The following is a 15,748-nucleotide window of genomic DNA, read 5'->3' as shown; positions in this document are numbered from 1 at the left end:
AAAGCAGCCAATCGGGGTAGTTTTCTGTTCAGCCATATCCACCGATCATAGATCCAGCGTCTTCTGGGTTAGGGAAGGGTTTGGCCGGGGGGCATTTACTTGGCTCATCGCGCTCTAGCGACTCCTTGTGGCGGGCCGGGCGCCTGCAGGCCGACCTTGGTTGTCAGGTGAAGGGTTGTTTCCTCCGACATATTAGTGCGGCCGGCTTCCGGGTTAAGCAGGCGGGTGTTAAGAAGCGCAGTCTGGCGGGTCATGTTTCTGAGGGCTCACGACTCGACTTTCACCTCCTGAGCACGTTGGGGAGTTGCAGTGATGAGACAAGATCAAAATGGGGCAGAAAAAAGTACTAAGTAGGTACAGTTGGAGATTTGTGGCTATTTGACCATATTTGGGTTTGTTCTATCATGGCTGTGGTAGAGTCAGGTGTTCAAACATGAAACATTTGAAAACGCTTCCACTTGGAGCTCCAGCAGCGGCTATGAATCACCTTCCAAGAGGCCGCAAATGTATTTCTTGTTCTAATGTATTATTTTACTCATAACAAAATCTGTGGAAAACATCTTGATCTGGGCTGCCAAGAACCTGTCTCTGGGGCCAAGGCGTTTACGACCCCATGTGGTTCTTTTACGGTCAACCTGGCAGTGGTGAGGTGAAACCGAAACCCGGTCTGGAGAGAGAGAGGAGGCTAGGTTTGGTTCTGAGGTTTTGAAGTAGGGTTCCCCCTGTGTGGATCTGGACCTATACCCATCTCTCTGGCCAGCTCTGCGTCTGGGTCACAGACTGGGGTTCTGGGTCTGGGTTAGAGAGAGACAGGGAGCTTGACTTCTATCTATCCATGTGTGTGTGTGTGTGTGTGTGTGTGTGTGTGTGTGTGTGTGTGTGTTTGTGTGTGTGTGTGTGTGTGTGTGTGTGTGTGTGTAAAGTCAGTAGAGTAAAGAATACACAAGCCGACTAGGAGAAAAATCTGTCGATGTGCCCTTGAGCAAGGCACTTAGCCCTAATTGCTACTGGACATTTGTCCAAGAGAAATGTGAAACTCCAGATACCTTGGTGGAACTCTATGTTAGATGAGTATGCACATGATAGGATGTCTCCAAACTCACAACATGCAGGAATAACATAGTGATCCCAGTCTATCAGCGAGTGTGTTAGCCCTGGGAGTCATCCCAGACATGCCTAGCCTCTGAAACCTGAACTCTGATTGCCTCAATGCTGAAATGGACCGAAAAAGATATGGTGACACATGACCTCTATTGGTGAAGTTCAAAGAGGGGCGAGTCTGCACCTGCCCTATGAGCAGTGGTAACGGGGATTCCCCTAACACACGGACACACACATTTGCAGATATACACTCGCCAAGCAGACAAACACACACATACACAAATCCCTAAAGCTGTGCCCCCATACCCCAGGTGATACATATAACAGTAGCGTTATTGAGAGCCAGAGATAGTTCATGCGGATATCGAAGACCCCTGTGGATAGGGAATGATACCTCCGAGTAATATCTGACTCCTATCCACCACTATGCGTAAAGTCGCAGTAGATATTGAGAGAGAATTGATATCCCCCATGTAATAAGCCTATATTGGGTTCTGTGTGTGCGAGTGACACCTGCCACTACCCCCAAATGTGACTGGCCTCATGGCTGAGATATATTGAGTTGATATCTGAACATGCACTGGAAGCCCCTGGAGTCACATAGTTGTACCAGTTGGTAATATCTGACCTAACCCTATCGCCTTGTACGAACCAGAGGAGGCTGGTGGGAGGAGCTATAGGAGGGCGGGCTCATTGTAATGGCTGGAATGGCATAAATGGAATGATATCAAGCACATCAAACATATGGGAACCACATGTTTGACTCTGTTCCATTATTTCCATTCCAGCCATTACAATAAGCCTGTCCTCCTATAGCTCCCCTCACCAGCCTCCTCTGGTATGAACTGAATATATTGCTCTCGGGGTAAAAGATACTCAACAACACTATGTGTGTGAGAAGCCTCAACGCAATCACACCTTAATAGGACCAGGCAGAGAGTGAGTGCGAGTAAAGAGAGAGAGAGATTGAGAGAAAGGGAAGAGAGAGAGAGAGAGAGAGAGAGAGAGAGGTGTTCATTCCCTTCATACCATCCCGGCATGCTCTCCGTTCTCCCGGCCGTGTTGGTGGGGGGGAGGGTGGGACACATCTCTCTCTCTCTCTCTCTCTCTCTCTCTCTCTCTCTCTCTCTCTCTCTCTCTCTCTCTCTCTCTCTCTCTCTCCCCCCCATCCCCGCTCTCTCTGGTGAACAGCTGTAGTGCCTTAGTGTGGTATACCATAGCTGTTTGTGGCCGGGCCAGTGTGGCTTCAGTAAAAGAAGGTGTTAATGGTCAGCAGTTGTTTCAGTCTGGATGTATGGTGTGTGTGTGTGTGTTTGGCAGTGGTACATAAAGAGTAGGGACAGCCTTGACCTTTATCCCCGCAGAAATCCCTGAGGTGTTGATCTGTGTGTGCCGGTCAAAAGCCACATCTCTACAGATGTAGGATCTTCATTTTACCACTCTTTTTTTGCTCATCGTTTTTTACTGCACTGCACAGGAAAGGCAAACGTGTAGTGTAGTCGAGGTTTAAAAAGGCTTCAAAAGTTTGTAAGTTACACATTCAAATGTCAGACTTGTTTTGGCCTAATGAGAATTGTATCAACCCTTACAAAAAATATCCATGAATCATAATCCACATTTTTTTGTTGCTGCAGGATTACTTTCCTGCTGAACTTTTTTGAAAAGTAGTTTTGATTTGATTTTGTGTTTTTTTTGGTAGCTGGTCAATCTAATCCAAATAAGGCCCTATGTACAGACTATACGCTCAACCCTAATCCTCTATTAAACAAATCATTCTCTACTGGCTTCACAAATCATGCTTCAAGTAGCCACTCACCCCAGGGCTCTGAGTATGAGTGTCATTGATTTGACGCTTTGTGTTCGCTTCAATACACTTCCTATATATTGGCAATGATCAACTAATTCCACAATAACAATGCTTTCTGCTTCTCAGTGCATGGATATCACATGGCAGTAGTTAGGTCAGGCTTGAAGCTGTATTCAGTCAGGGATAGCATTGTGCTGTAGGTCTAATTGCTACCAGGTTGCAGGGCATTGGCATGTGGAGTAGCACTGGATCACACCAGGTTTTTCAGGGATTGTTGGATGGATGGATGAACACACACACACACACACACACACATGTCTGCATGCGTGCACACACACAGACCGAGATGTCCAGCAAGGTGTCTGGTATGTGAATAACACCATCAGGTCATGGCACTCACCTGGAGCTGAGCCTATACTTTCACATTCCTCTTACAGCCACGTTGTGTGTGTGTGTGTGTGTGTGTGTGTGTGTGTGTGTGTGTGTGTGTGTGTGTGTGTGTGTGTGTGTGTGTGTGTGTGTGTGTGTGTGTGTGTGTGTGTGTGTCAGTTTTTGTGTGTGAGTGTGCCCAACAAGATCTCATAGTTCCCCTTCCAAGTGTGAACGTCTATTTTTTATACATTAATTCCTCTGGGTTACAGGGTTAAAATGGAAACAACTCCAAGGTTAACAGCGTAGGCATTCAGTCCGAATGGTTAAGGTTAGGGCTATGGTTTCTGGAAGGCGTACTTTTATTTTTAACAACTCACTATTACCGCTTGCTAGAGCATTGTTAACTGCGGTGGTGCAGCGGTCTGAGCAGCCCGCTTTGGCTCTGAGTATCACAAGCTCGCACAAACTGTAGTGCTGGGCAATTGTTTTCTTTTTTTTTTGAGCGCCAAGAAAGGCCTTTATCTATGCTTTCTGGACCTTTTTAAACGTCCCGAAGTCAAAGTCTATTTCTATTGATGGCGTTTTACATGTCCTGGCGCCCTCCGCCCACTGCTCCTCACCAAGGTGTCATCAGCCTATCAGGACCACCTGTACGCTGGCACCCGTTATCCAGAAACCCCTGGGTGTGTGAAGCCCTGGCCTGCTGTGTCTGGCCTGCTGTGTCTGGCCTGCTGTCTAGCTGTGTACGGCTTGCCTTGGCATCCTATAGGGGCTGTAAATGAACCTGCCTGTCTGTCTGTCCAGGGTATGTAGGGACAGTAGTAGAGACTGCTGGCTGTGAAGGTTACCGCACTGAGAAACACAGGACAGGAGAGAAAGGAGACACTGATGCTCCTTGGGAGAGACCGAGGCTGGAGGCTGGAAGCTGGAGGCTGGAGGCGGAAGGCTGTAGCTCCCTTCACATAGGCCCTTATGAGAATAATCCTTAGGGTTAGAAGAAATGGCTGGGGGAAAAACATCTTGACACAGACACACTGCATTTCCCTTAACGTTTTTGCACGTGAGTTCCAAATATCTCTAATATCTCCAAATATCTCACTGTTCCAAAGTGTGATTGTTACTCAACAGGACAGTTAACCCATGCTGCCCTCAAAACAAGGCACCTCCTCCAGAGCATTCAGGACCTTAAACTGCGGCTAAGGTTCATCTTCCAACAGGACAACAACCCTAAGTACACAGCTAAGAAAACCCAGTAGTGGCTTCGGGACAAGTCTCTGAATGTCCATGAGTGGCCCAGCTAAGAGCCTGGACTTGAACCTGAGCGAATATCTCCGGAGAGACCTGAAAATAGCTGTGTAGCAATGCTCCCCATCCAACCTGAAGGAACTTGAGAGGATATGCAGAGAAGAAGAATGGGAGAAACTTCCCAAATACAGGTGTGCCAAGCTTTTACCATCATACCCAAGAAGACTCAAGGCTATAATCGCTGGCAAAGGTGCTTCAACAAAGTACTGAGTAAAGGGTCTGATACTTATGTAAATATAATATTTCTGGGGGGGTTTTTAGCAAAAAATCTAAAACCTGTTTTTGCTTTGTCATTATGGGATATTATGGGGTATCGTGTTAAGGTTGTATAAAAAATGAGTTTAATCCATTGTCGAATAAGGCTGTAACGTAACAACGAGCGAAAAGTCAAGGGGTCTGAATACTTCCCGAAGGCACTGTATTATGTTACACCTCCATGCCACCGTGACCCAAGGGACACGTGCACACACACATGCACAGACACACACACTCACGAGACACGCACATACACACGCATGCGCACACACCCACTCACTCACACAGACACGCACACAGAGACACACACACACACACACTTTTACACAGTTTTCATTCAGTAAAGGTCATTACTAGTCATGATTGTATTTTTTCCTTCACACATGCAAAACTGCCACCGCTCACCATTGAACAAGAACCACATCTTGAACACACAAAAAAAACACATTCGATGAAAAGAAACAAGGAAATCAACATAAAAAGGAGTTTTATACTGTCAGACCCCATTTGACACACAGCCACTCCGTAACCAACTCATCCAAATGTCCTTTTTGGATTACCACAAACAACATCAATGTTGTTGACACCACTAAAGCTAAGCTCTGTTAGTAGAGTTGATATACAGTACGGTCATCTATTGGCCATTTTAGAAGCTGCTTTGATCCAAAGCCACTTACGATTTCACGTTCTGTTCATGTGGCCGTTGTGGAATTCAATCCCACAACTTTGATGTTGTAAGCACCATGTTCATGCCATGCTCCAACCATCTCAGCCAATTAGAGAAGCAGAGTTAGAGCTAGAGGTTCATGACTTTGTGTTTTCCCTCCCCAATCGTGACAATGTTAAACCCATTGTTTATGCTCCCGGAGCATTCCTCTGAGCTACATTTCACACCTCCTTTCTGTGATGGAGAGAAAGAGAGACAGAGAGAGGGGGAAAGAGAGAGAGAAGAGAAAGAACTAACACGGAGGCCCGGATCAGATCTCCCTCCCAAACACACCACTCATTCTCACCTCTCTATCCAGTCTGTTTAGACTTATTCTTCCTTTAGTTACGGACTCAGCAACTTCCTGTAGAAACCCAGTCACTCCGCAGATCACGAGACAGTTAATGACTTTGAGACTTATTGGTACCCTATGGCACCCTATTACCTATATACCGCACTACTTTTGACCAGGACTATGGTCAAAAGTAGTGCACTCTTCAGGAAATAGGGTGCCATTTGGGACACACCCTTATTCCCACTTTAGTTACAGACGTCAGAGCTTCCCCCTGTCTCTCCCTATGAAAGCCCAGTCCCTAAACTCTTGATACGAACCTTAGGACCTCTTGGTGTGTCGTGTAACAACATACCACTCGTTTTTACCTCTCACTGTCCCCGTACCGTGTTTAGAGAAAGGATATGTCCCAAATGGCACCCTACCCCCTACATAGTGCACTACTTTTGACTGGAGACCTACCGGGAATAGGGGTCCTTCTGTGACTCTCCCATGTTTATCCTTATTGGAACACATTAGATTTGGGACTCCCCGGGTCCTTGATCTGAGGTGTGGATTAGTCAAACAGTCACAGAGCGTTGAGTGATAACCAGGACCATCAGGACTAGGGGGCTTATGGGTAAGAAGCCACACATTAAGAAGCTCCCCTCTCCTTTCCCCCTCCAGCCCTCACTTACCTCCATCCCTCCATCCCCACGTTCATCTGGAAGCTGTTAGTTTAAGGGTGATAAACACCCCTCGCCCCAAACTAACAGCACCCCACTCATCCCACTCTCCTCCCCCTCTCTTCCCCCTCTCCATCTCCTCCCCCTCTGTCCATTATCCTGAGAGGGTTAGGTAGACAGAAGTTAAAATTGAGTTATAAATCAGTAGGATGGCTAGCATCACAATGTGCACTCAGACATATACTGTAAAATGGTGATCCTGTAATCAACCACTCGTGTCTCACTTTGACATTTTAATCATTTAGCAGACACTCTAATCAAGAGCAACGTACAGTACTGAGTGGATATGTTTTCATACGTTTTTTCCTGCACTGGTCCCCCTTGGGAATTGAACCCACAACCCTGGCATTGCAAATGCCATGTGCTACCAACTGATCCACACGGGACCGCTTAGCTAGATTTAGATGCACTAATTGTATGTCGCTCTGGGTAAGCGTGTCTACTAAATGAGTCAAATGTAAACACAAGATGTAACACAAGATAACATTGGAAGGGCTAGACTGGTTACAAGGGTGTGTCTCTTAGTATGTGTGCGAGAGAGTGTCCGGTTGTCCAAATGCATACGTTATTCCAACAGTGTTAGCACCTGGCAAGGTGACCTCGCTGAGGTGTGTTGTGGCTCTATTAGTCTATCACACACTCTATGTAGCTTGCTGTGGTGTCTGACAGCTAGTTTAGGTGTGTGTGTGTGTATGTGTGTGTGTGTGTGTGTGTGTGTGTGTGTGTGTGTGTGTGTGTGTGTGTGTGTGTGTGTGTGTGTGTGTGTGTGTGTGTGTGTGTGTGTGAAATTCAATCACTCAATGACAGTGACAATAAACACTGAAGTCATTTTTTTACCCCAAAACAAGGAAAGTGAGACGGTGTTTGCTGAGCATGTGCGTGTGCCTGTTAGAATTTGCACAGGTATGTTTGTGTATGAGTTAGAATGTTCATGCCTACAGTATATGTGTCCATGTGTACAGCATGTGTACCGCATGTGTGGGTGCACGTGTGAGAGCGTGGAGTCGTGTCAACTCCTCTTAAAATGCTTGACCCTGAGAAAAACACACTGGGATACATGTGTTGATGTTTTTGGGAGAGGCTTGGTTTTATGCAGTGTTCAGACTCTCACAGGGTGGTACGTCCATTAGAGGGGCCACAGCTATGGACAGAGGAGAAGAGGGAAGGAGAGAGCGAGAGATAGAGGTGCAAGAGGACAGAAAGAAGCAAGAGTGAGGGAGAGTAGGAAGGATGGGGTTGGAGGGAGAGGTGAAGGGAGAAAAGCAGAGGGGGGTAGTGTTTTTAATCGCCCAGTGTTGTAATGTGTATGTTCAGAGTCAGACCCTAACCCCCCAAATGGCATCCGATTCCTAATGTAGTGCACTACTTCAATAGGGCTCTGGTCAAAAGTAATGCACTATGAAGGGAATGGTCAGCCAGGGTGGGTCAGACCTGTGTAAATACCATGGATTAGCTCCCTCCGTCAGTGTGGATCAGACCATTCCACACACACAGAGAGAGAGAGAGAGAGAGAGAGAGAGAGAGAGAGAGAGAGAGAGAGAGAGCAGCTGGAGTGTGAATCATCACTGTCTGAATCACAACTGTTTCCTCTTTTTGTATTTTGTGTTTACATCATGTGTCCTCCCTCTTTAGATACAGCAGAGATGGAGAGAGAGAGAGAGATAGTGATCCTCTGTAGTGGTCCTTCATAGCTCAGTTGGTAGAGCATGGCCCTTGTAACACCAGGGTAATGTTCCCCGGACCACCCATACATAAAATGTATGCACGTGTGACTGTAAGTCACTTTGGATAAAAGTGTCTACTAAATGGCATATGGGAGAGAGAACTGTCAGCTGTTTGGTCCATAGAGAAGACAGACTGAACTCTGACCAGACTGAACTCTGGGTCACCTCGCATTAGCCCTCTTTAAACTTTTGCCTTGACAAGCCCTGTTATGAAGACAAATATTTATATGAAGACAGATATTGTTACGATTTTCATCAATTGCTCACCCGATTTTGCTAATGATTTTGACAAAGGGCCTTTTCGCAATGATCTAAGATGGGTTTTGACCCTGCTGAGAAAAACAGTATAGACCAGCATACATTTCAATCTGGTCTATGATAGCCCATGCTGGTCTATGCTGGTCAGTCCTGGTCGGATGCTGGTCAAGCTGGTCTGACCAGCATGGTCTGCTGGTCAAGCTGGTCTGACCAGCATGGTCTGCTGGTCAAGCTGGTCTGACCAGCATGGTCTGCTGGTCAAGCTGGTCTGACCAGCATGGTCTAGCTGGTTATGCTGGCAGACCAGCCTTCATTATGTTTTCGCTGGTGACCAGCATTCGCTGTGTTTTCGCTGCTGACCAACCTTCATTGTGTTTTGTACACTGGTGACCAGCATTCGCTGTGTTTTTGCTGCTGACCAACCTTCATTGTGTTTTGTACACTGGTGACCAGCATTTGCTGTGTTTTTGCTGCTGACCAACCTTCATTGTGTTTTGTACACTGGTGACCAGCACAAGTTAAAGCGAAACCAGCATCAAGTCCAATTATGCTGGCTTGCAAAGTGATGTTTAATTCCTATTGGAGTCCAGACAGAGTGTCTTCTCAAAATCTGCATTCAGAATGACTGATAGAAGGATGAATGAATGAGACTACCTAAACTATATACACCAGAACACCATTTCAGTAACAGGTGCAATAAGTCCAACTAGATTGGATTTGTTTGTTATTTATCTTTGTGTAGCATAAGATAAAGTAATTTATTAATGAGTCAATCAATTTACCCCAGATGGCATATGAACATGTGACAGACACAAAATATATGGTCCCAGTTTATTGTATGTTTTTGATTTTTAAGAAATTGTTTTATTATTTGTTAGCCATTACCTTTCCTACTTTGATTTCATTATTGGAGTCCTCCAGATTTATGAATGAATAGGCCCTGATAGATCTCGGTACCACTCGGTGGAGTTAGCGGACTCGTTCGGTTGGTGGCCTTCACACTGGTGATCGTGACCTCACTTCCTCATTCTATTGAGACAGCTTCTCCTGAAACCAGCCAACTTTCTCTTGTCTCAAACTTCCTCCTGTTTTACAGGTTTGTGTTGTTTACAACTGTACAAAATATACTTCGAAATAGTACAGAAATTGTAATGAACCAGATAATTTACCCTTGACACTTTTGTCATTTAAAAACAATTTAAATTCTATTCAGAACTTTCTCTTGTCGATTTTTTTCTCTTGTTTTCAGAAAACATATCTGTTTTCCTGGTCTCAATCTTACTATCTGTAACAAACATGTCATAGGCCATGACTTTTTTTTATTACAGGAAATTAGCTTTAAAACTGCAACATTGTCTTGCACAGGGACCCTGTTTATGGTGTCGGTAGGCTATCCAGGGCTTGAAAAAAATATTTAGACTTAACTACTAGACATTTACACTATTGTATTCATTTCAACTTTCATGCTACACAAAGATAAATTCCATACATTTTTCTAAACTAATCCAATCTCTTATTTGGACTTATTACACCCATTACTGAAATGGTTGTTCCAGTTTAGAGGGTTTAGGTAGTCTCATTTATTAATTGTCCGAACCCTGGTTATCATTCTGAATGCAGATTGTGGGTGAATAAAAGTTCAAATGTTTTGTATATCCCCTGTCAGGCTGGATTCCAACAGGAATTAGACATCACTTTCAACTCAGCATAATGTGACTTGATGCTGGTTTTGCGGATGACCAGCATATGCTGGTGACCTGCTTATGTGTCCCAAACACAGCTAAGGCTGGTCACCAGTGAAAACACTAACGAAGGATCGTCACCAGTGAAATCACAATGAAGGCTGGTCACCACCGAAAACACAATGAAGGGTCGTCACCAGTGAAAACATTAACGAAGGGTCGTCACCAGTGAAAACACTAACGAAGGGTCGTCACCAATGAAAACACAATGAAGGCTGATCACCAGTGAAAACACTAACGAAGGGTCGTCACCAATGAAAACACAATGAAGGCTGATCACCAGTGAAAACACTAACGAAGGCTCGTCACCAGTGAAAACACAATGAAGGCTGGTCACCAGTGAAAACATTAACGAAGGGTCGTCACCAGTGAAAACATTAACGAAGGGTCGTCACCAGTGAAAACACTAACGAAGGGTTGTCACCAGTGAAAAAACTAACGAAGGGTTGTCACCAGTGAAATCACAATGAAGGCTGGTCACCAGTGAAAAAACGAACGAAGGGTTGTCACCAGTGAAATCTCAATGAAGGCTGGTCACCAGTGAAATCACAATGAAGGCTGGTCACCAGTGAAATCACAATGAAGGCTGGTCACCAGTGAAAACACAATGAAGGCTGGTCACCAGTGAAAACACTAACGAGGGGTCGTCACCAGTGAAAACACAATGAAGGCTGGTCACCAGTGAAAACACTAAGGAGGGGTCGTCACCAGTGAAATCACAATGAAGGCTGGTCACCAGCGAAAACACAATGAAGGCTGGTCACCAGCGAAAACACAATGAAGGCTGGTCACCAGCGAAAACACAATGAAGGCTGGTCACCAGCGAAAACACAATGAAGGCTGGTCACCAGCCTATGCTGTTCTATGCTGTATTTTTCAGGAAGAAAGTTCCTGTAAAAACAAAAATAGATCCTAATATTGTACCAGAATATATTGTTTGGGTTGTAGTTACCAGTTTTGGAATTAATCGGTTGTGCATTCATCTAATTTCAACATTTTCAGTAATCTTTTAGTCATAGTCTCTGTTGAAATTCTCTCTCTCCTCAGGCCAACTCTCATGCTCTGAATTATACGCAAATTAGAGGCAAAACTCCAGTGTGTGTGTGTGTGTGTGCCAGTCATTCCCAGCCAAGCCTAGATTAAACCAGCTCAGCGGACCCACTGAAAGGCGATCGGCGGGAAAACTATCAGTAATGTTGGGAATAACATTCTAAAGAAGGAATTGTAAGAGGGAATGTGGTGAAAGTCTGCCTGCAGAAAGTGTGGAAGGACCGTTGACCCAATACCCCTCCTCACTTCCCACATCCTTTCCCATTTAATTTGGATTATCCCTCGTTTGAAGGGCTGATATTTGCATCAGTGGAGAGATGGACGGACACACACACACACACACACACACACACACAGGCACATCGACACTCTTCTGGCTCCATAGACACACACACAGCATCCTGTGGCTCAGTGTAAAGAGTATCATATCCCAGTGTTTTCATTTTGTCCTTTATTACGACCAGTTGTTGGGTTTAACAAAGAGAGAGAGAGGGTTGAGAGAGAGAGGGCTGAGAGAGAGAGGGCTGAGAGAGAGAGGCAGGGCTTACGGTGGAACAGCTTTGTTCCCTGGAACTGTTACAGTAGCTAAATCAAGACGTGTGTGTGTGTGTGTGTGTGTGTGTGTGTGTGTGTGTGTGTGTGTGTGTGTGTGTGTGTGTGTGTGTGTGTGTGTGTGTGTGTGTGTGTGTGTGTGTGTGTGTGTGTGTGTGTGTGTGTGTCACTGACAAGAGCCCCAGTCAAGCTCTTGTCAGTGAGCTAGTTGTAGATGTCTGCTTTTATAAAATGAGTTGTGTGTGTGTTGGTGTGTGTGCCTGTGCCTCTTGGAGTGGGAGTTTCAGTAGTGGGTTTTGTCTCCACGCTGACTTCACCTCTCTGAGGCTAACGGTGGGTTTAGACGGATAGTCTGTGTATGTGTGTGACTGCAAGCCAGGCCATGGTGTGAGGTTTAGGGGGTTGTGGGCTGTGTGGGCTGTGTTCTATATGTGTTTCCTCAGACACATGGCTCGCTCTAGCTGGCTCCCAGTCAAACCCAGGACCAGGCAAGCTGCGCGCTTTTCACCACCAACCAGGGGAAGCAGTTCACTTTCTTTCCTGCATGCAAGAGTGGGTCTCTTGGAATCTGATAAATGGGTTGTGTTTTGGCCCCTGGAGGCCTATCTGTTAGAGCGCCGGACCACTTCAGGCCTACTAGGGCATTCAATCCTCTCACGCAAGGAAAGATCGATCCCCCTTCCTCCTCGTTCCTCTCTCTTTCCATCCTGTCTTTTCTCTCCCTCTTCCGTCTCCTCATCTCTCTCACCCCTGTCACGCTCTCTTTGTACTTTTTCTTGTACCCCCCCTTGCTCCTCTCTCTCATCTCTCCTCTCTTCTTTCTTCCTCTCTCTTCTCTCCTCTCTTCCTCTATCCTCTCCCTGAGGGCTGTGTATATTCGCTGACAGGAGAGATCGGATACCTCCCACTTTGGTTTCTATAGACCTGGGGAGCATTCAGCAGGACACAGCGTTTCTTACCGTTAAATAGAAATAGGCTATGGAGCACAAACTCGCCTCTCTGACTATGGAATCATGTCGGTTTTATTCATGGATTTTCTATCTGGTGCAAACTCTGTTACGTAATTTGAGGAGAGGATGGCGGTCAACAGAGGCAGGTCAGAGTTCGAAGGGTATCATTGAAGTGATTCCAGTATGCTCTCTTCTGGCTTCATACGCTACTTGTATTGACCTTTGTTAAGTGGCTTGGTTATTTCTGATCTCAGATCTCGGAGCCTGTTTTGTCTTTGGGTCGTGACCAATTTTCCCTCTAACTATCTTTTCGGCACTGAGAAAATGTCAGGTTTGCTGAGTGAAAAGTTCTGTGCAACTTCCAGAGGACGTTTACTGTGAACAGTGAGGCTGTACCAGCCTTAAGTTAGTTTTAACAGTGGCCAAGTAAGCTACTGTGGCTATTTGATCATCATTTAGGCCTACCAGAGTGGCCTACAATCAAAAACAAGAGAAAATGCATCCCATACAATTTTAACATTGTTCTACCATTGTTCTACCATTCAGCCTACATACAGTAGCAGCCAATGTGTGGTGTCGGTCTACATTCAGTGAGAAAACATGAAAAAAAACATGTATTTCAGACAAGGTGACTGAAAATGTTGTGTTGTTTGATGCAAGAAACCATTTTACAAAATAAAATGCATTATTATTCCCGTATCATTATTACAAAGAAAAATACAAACTATCCTACCCTCTGCCTATTGGCTAATTAGCTTATTCAAGCTTGTCTCAAAATGCAATACTGCCCCATTAAAAAAAAAAAAGCTTGTTAACTGACTCGCTTTTCAAATATGTCTAGAAATGTGCACATTTTGTGCTCTTGTAGGAAGCAATCACTCCCCTATTGCTGACTACAAATTATATATAACTGGGCTAATAACTCACTAAATAGCAAAGGATTTGAAACATTTTTGCAAACGGGGCTACATGCTTCTCTTGCTTTGATCTCAAAACAAGCGAATCTACTCACGACCATAGCTTTAAACACAGTCCAGTTCAACGTACATGGCACAGATCCATAAATGGCAATGGTCTTTACATATAGGCCTACGGGAGCTCTGATTGGCTGTGTACGGGCTGAGTTGTGCGGGCTGAGTTGTGCTCAATAGCATCCTACTCCAAAAGAATCCTATTCCGATGCGTTCTGCCTACAATAAAATCGCATAGTTTGTTTTGTTTTGGTATGTTGCATTGAAAATGGCTAATATTGTGTTGATTCGATCACAGTTGCCAAAGTAAAGGGACACGTTGATAGTGTTAACTAACAGGGAAAACTCTAGAAAGTTGCTTCTCTCTGTGGCTTGATATTTCTTCTGCGCTCTGTGTTGCAGTCCAGGGGGAGCTGCACCGGCAGTCTCGGGCTACTGCACACACTGCTTCCAGCTTAGAGGGAACATTGGTCGTGACATAAACCTTTAAACACCATCCAGGATCTGATAACCTTTGACCTCTAGGAGTAGATCACTGATGGTGAATATCCTAATACTTGACACGGCTTCCTCTTCTTGTCTCCTTCCCTTGGATTCAACCGATAGGTGAAAGTTCTGGATAGATTTTCACCTTTGTGCCCTTGACCTGTCAAGTCCTTCAGATCAGCCAAAGGAGGGAAGGAAAGGAAGCTATTTAAGAGTATAAGGAAATGACCATGGAGACAGAGATCAGCTTACCAAACATGTAACACATGGTGGGGGTTTGTCCCTTGATAGCATGTCTACTGAGCACATGCACACACACACACACACACACACACACACACACACACACACACACTCCTCATATGACACCTCCTGGTCCTGGTATGTCACAGATTCACAGATCTTGCCGGTGACGCAGGAAGTTAAGGCCGTAACTTGACCCCCCCTCCCCCCACCTGCACGTGTGTGTGCGAGTGAGTGTGTGCACGTGCGTGCGTGTGTGGTGTGTGTGATTGATGTCTCTACGTCATTGCCACAGATGACAAATGAAGGTGCCAGACATTGGCACTGTGCGTGTCTCTGTGTGTGTGTGTGTTGGCGTAACTGTGTATGTACAGGTACGTGTTTAATGCTCTGCTTGAGCCCTGGTTACACAGACAGACAGACACACACACATACAAACACACACACTCCTGTTTATACCATTAATTCCTCTAGTCAATCCTGGCCCTCCATCAGCCTGTCATCACCACGGCGGTTACTTCTCAGCTATACTGCACATGACAAATCACACGCTCCGGTTACAGTCCCCTCTACCTCCAGCCCTGGCCACCTCCCTGTCCGTCGGCATGAGACTTTCATGTCCAATAGAAATAGAGGCCCTGCAGGGGGCTCCTAGTGACCAACAGCCCATAATATCAATACTGGATTACTGCTTACTGAACACAGTCAGTGGTCGGGATAAGCTTAGAAGCTTGAGAGACTCTGTACCTCTGAACCCCCCCACTCTCCCCCATCCAGTGTGTCCCCTATTGCACCCTACCACCCCAGGAATCTTCTCTGGCCCCCTTGTATTGAGTCGTCAGTCTTTGCCAGGGCAGGTTCACTGTGGTGTTTATGGCTGGGGGAGCTGGAGGAGCGGAGCAGGGGAAGTGGAGAGTACTGGGGGGCTATTAATACTTAGGACACTGGGGACTGGAGGAGTGGAAGGGGGAGGGAGGGTAGGGGGGTGAAGAGAGACAGGGGCAGGCAGGGGTGTGAGAATGGAGGAGGGGGGAGAAAGACAGGGGCACACAGGAGGGAGGTAATGACGCCTGTGTCCAAAAAAAAGAGGGAGAGGAGGAGATCAGAGATCAAATGTGATGGTCGAGAGAATAGGACTGTTCCGGAGAATACTGCCGAGGTACAAGAGTGACAGACTGCAAGCCGAGAATGGATGAGCGACTAAAACGT

General features: G+C 45.8%; 1 protein-coding gene across 10 annotated transcripts in view; it reads left to right on the top strand.

Annotated features, from left to right (window-relative positions):
- LOC110488599 (collagen alpha-1(XXIII) chain) overlaps positions 1-15,748 on the top strand; it is a 216,200-nt gene that overhangs the window by 123,813 nt on the left and 76,639 nt on the right. The window lies entirely within an intron of this gene.

The sequence above is a fragment of the Oncorhynchus mykiss genome, chromosome 14 (genome assembly GCF_013265735.2).
Source record: "Oncorhynchus mykiss isolate Arlee chromosome 14, USDA_OmykA_1.1, whole genome shotgun sequence".
Classification (NCBI taxonomy): domain Eukaryota; kingdom Metazoa; phylum Chordata; class Actinopteri; order Salmoniformes; family Salmonidae; genus Oncorhynchus; species Oncorhynchus mykiss.
Note: the sequence above shows the minus strand (reverse complement) of the source record. Positions and strands in the feature narration are given on the sequence as shown.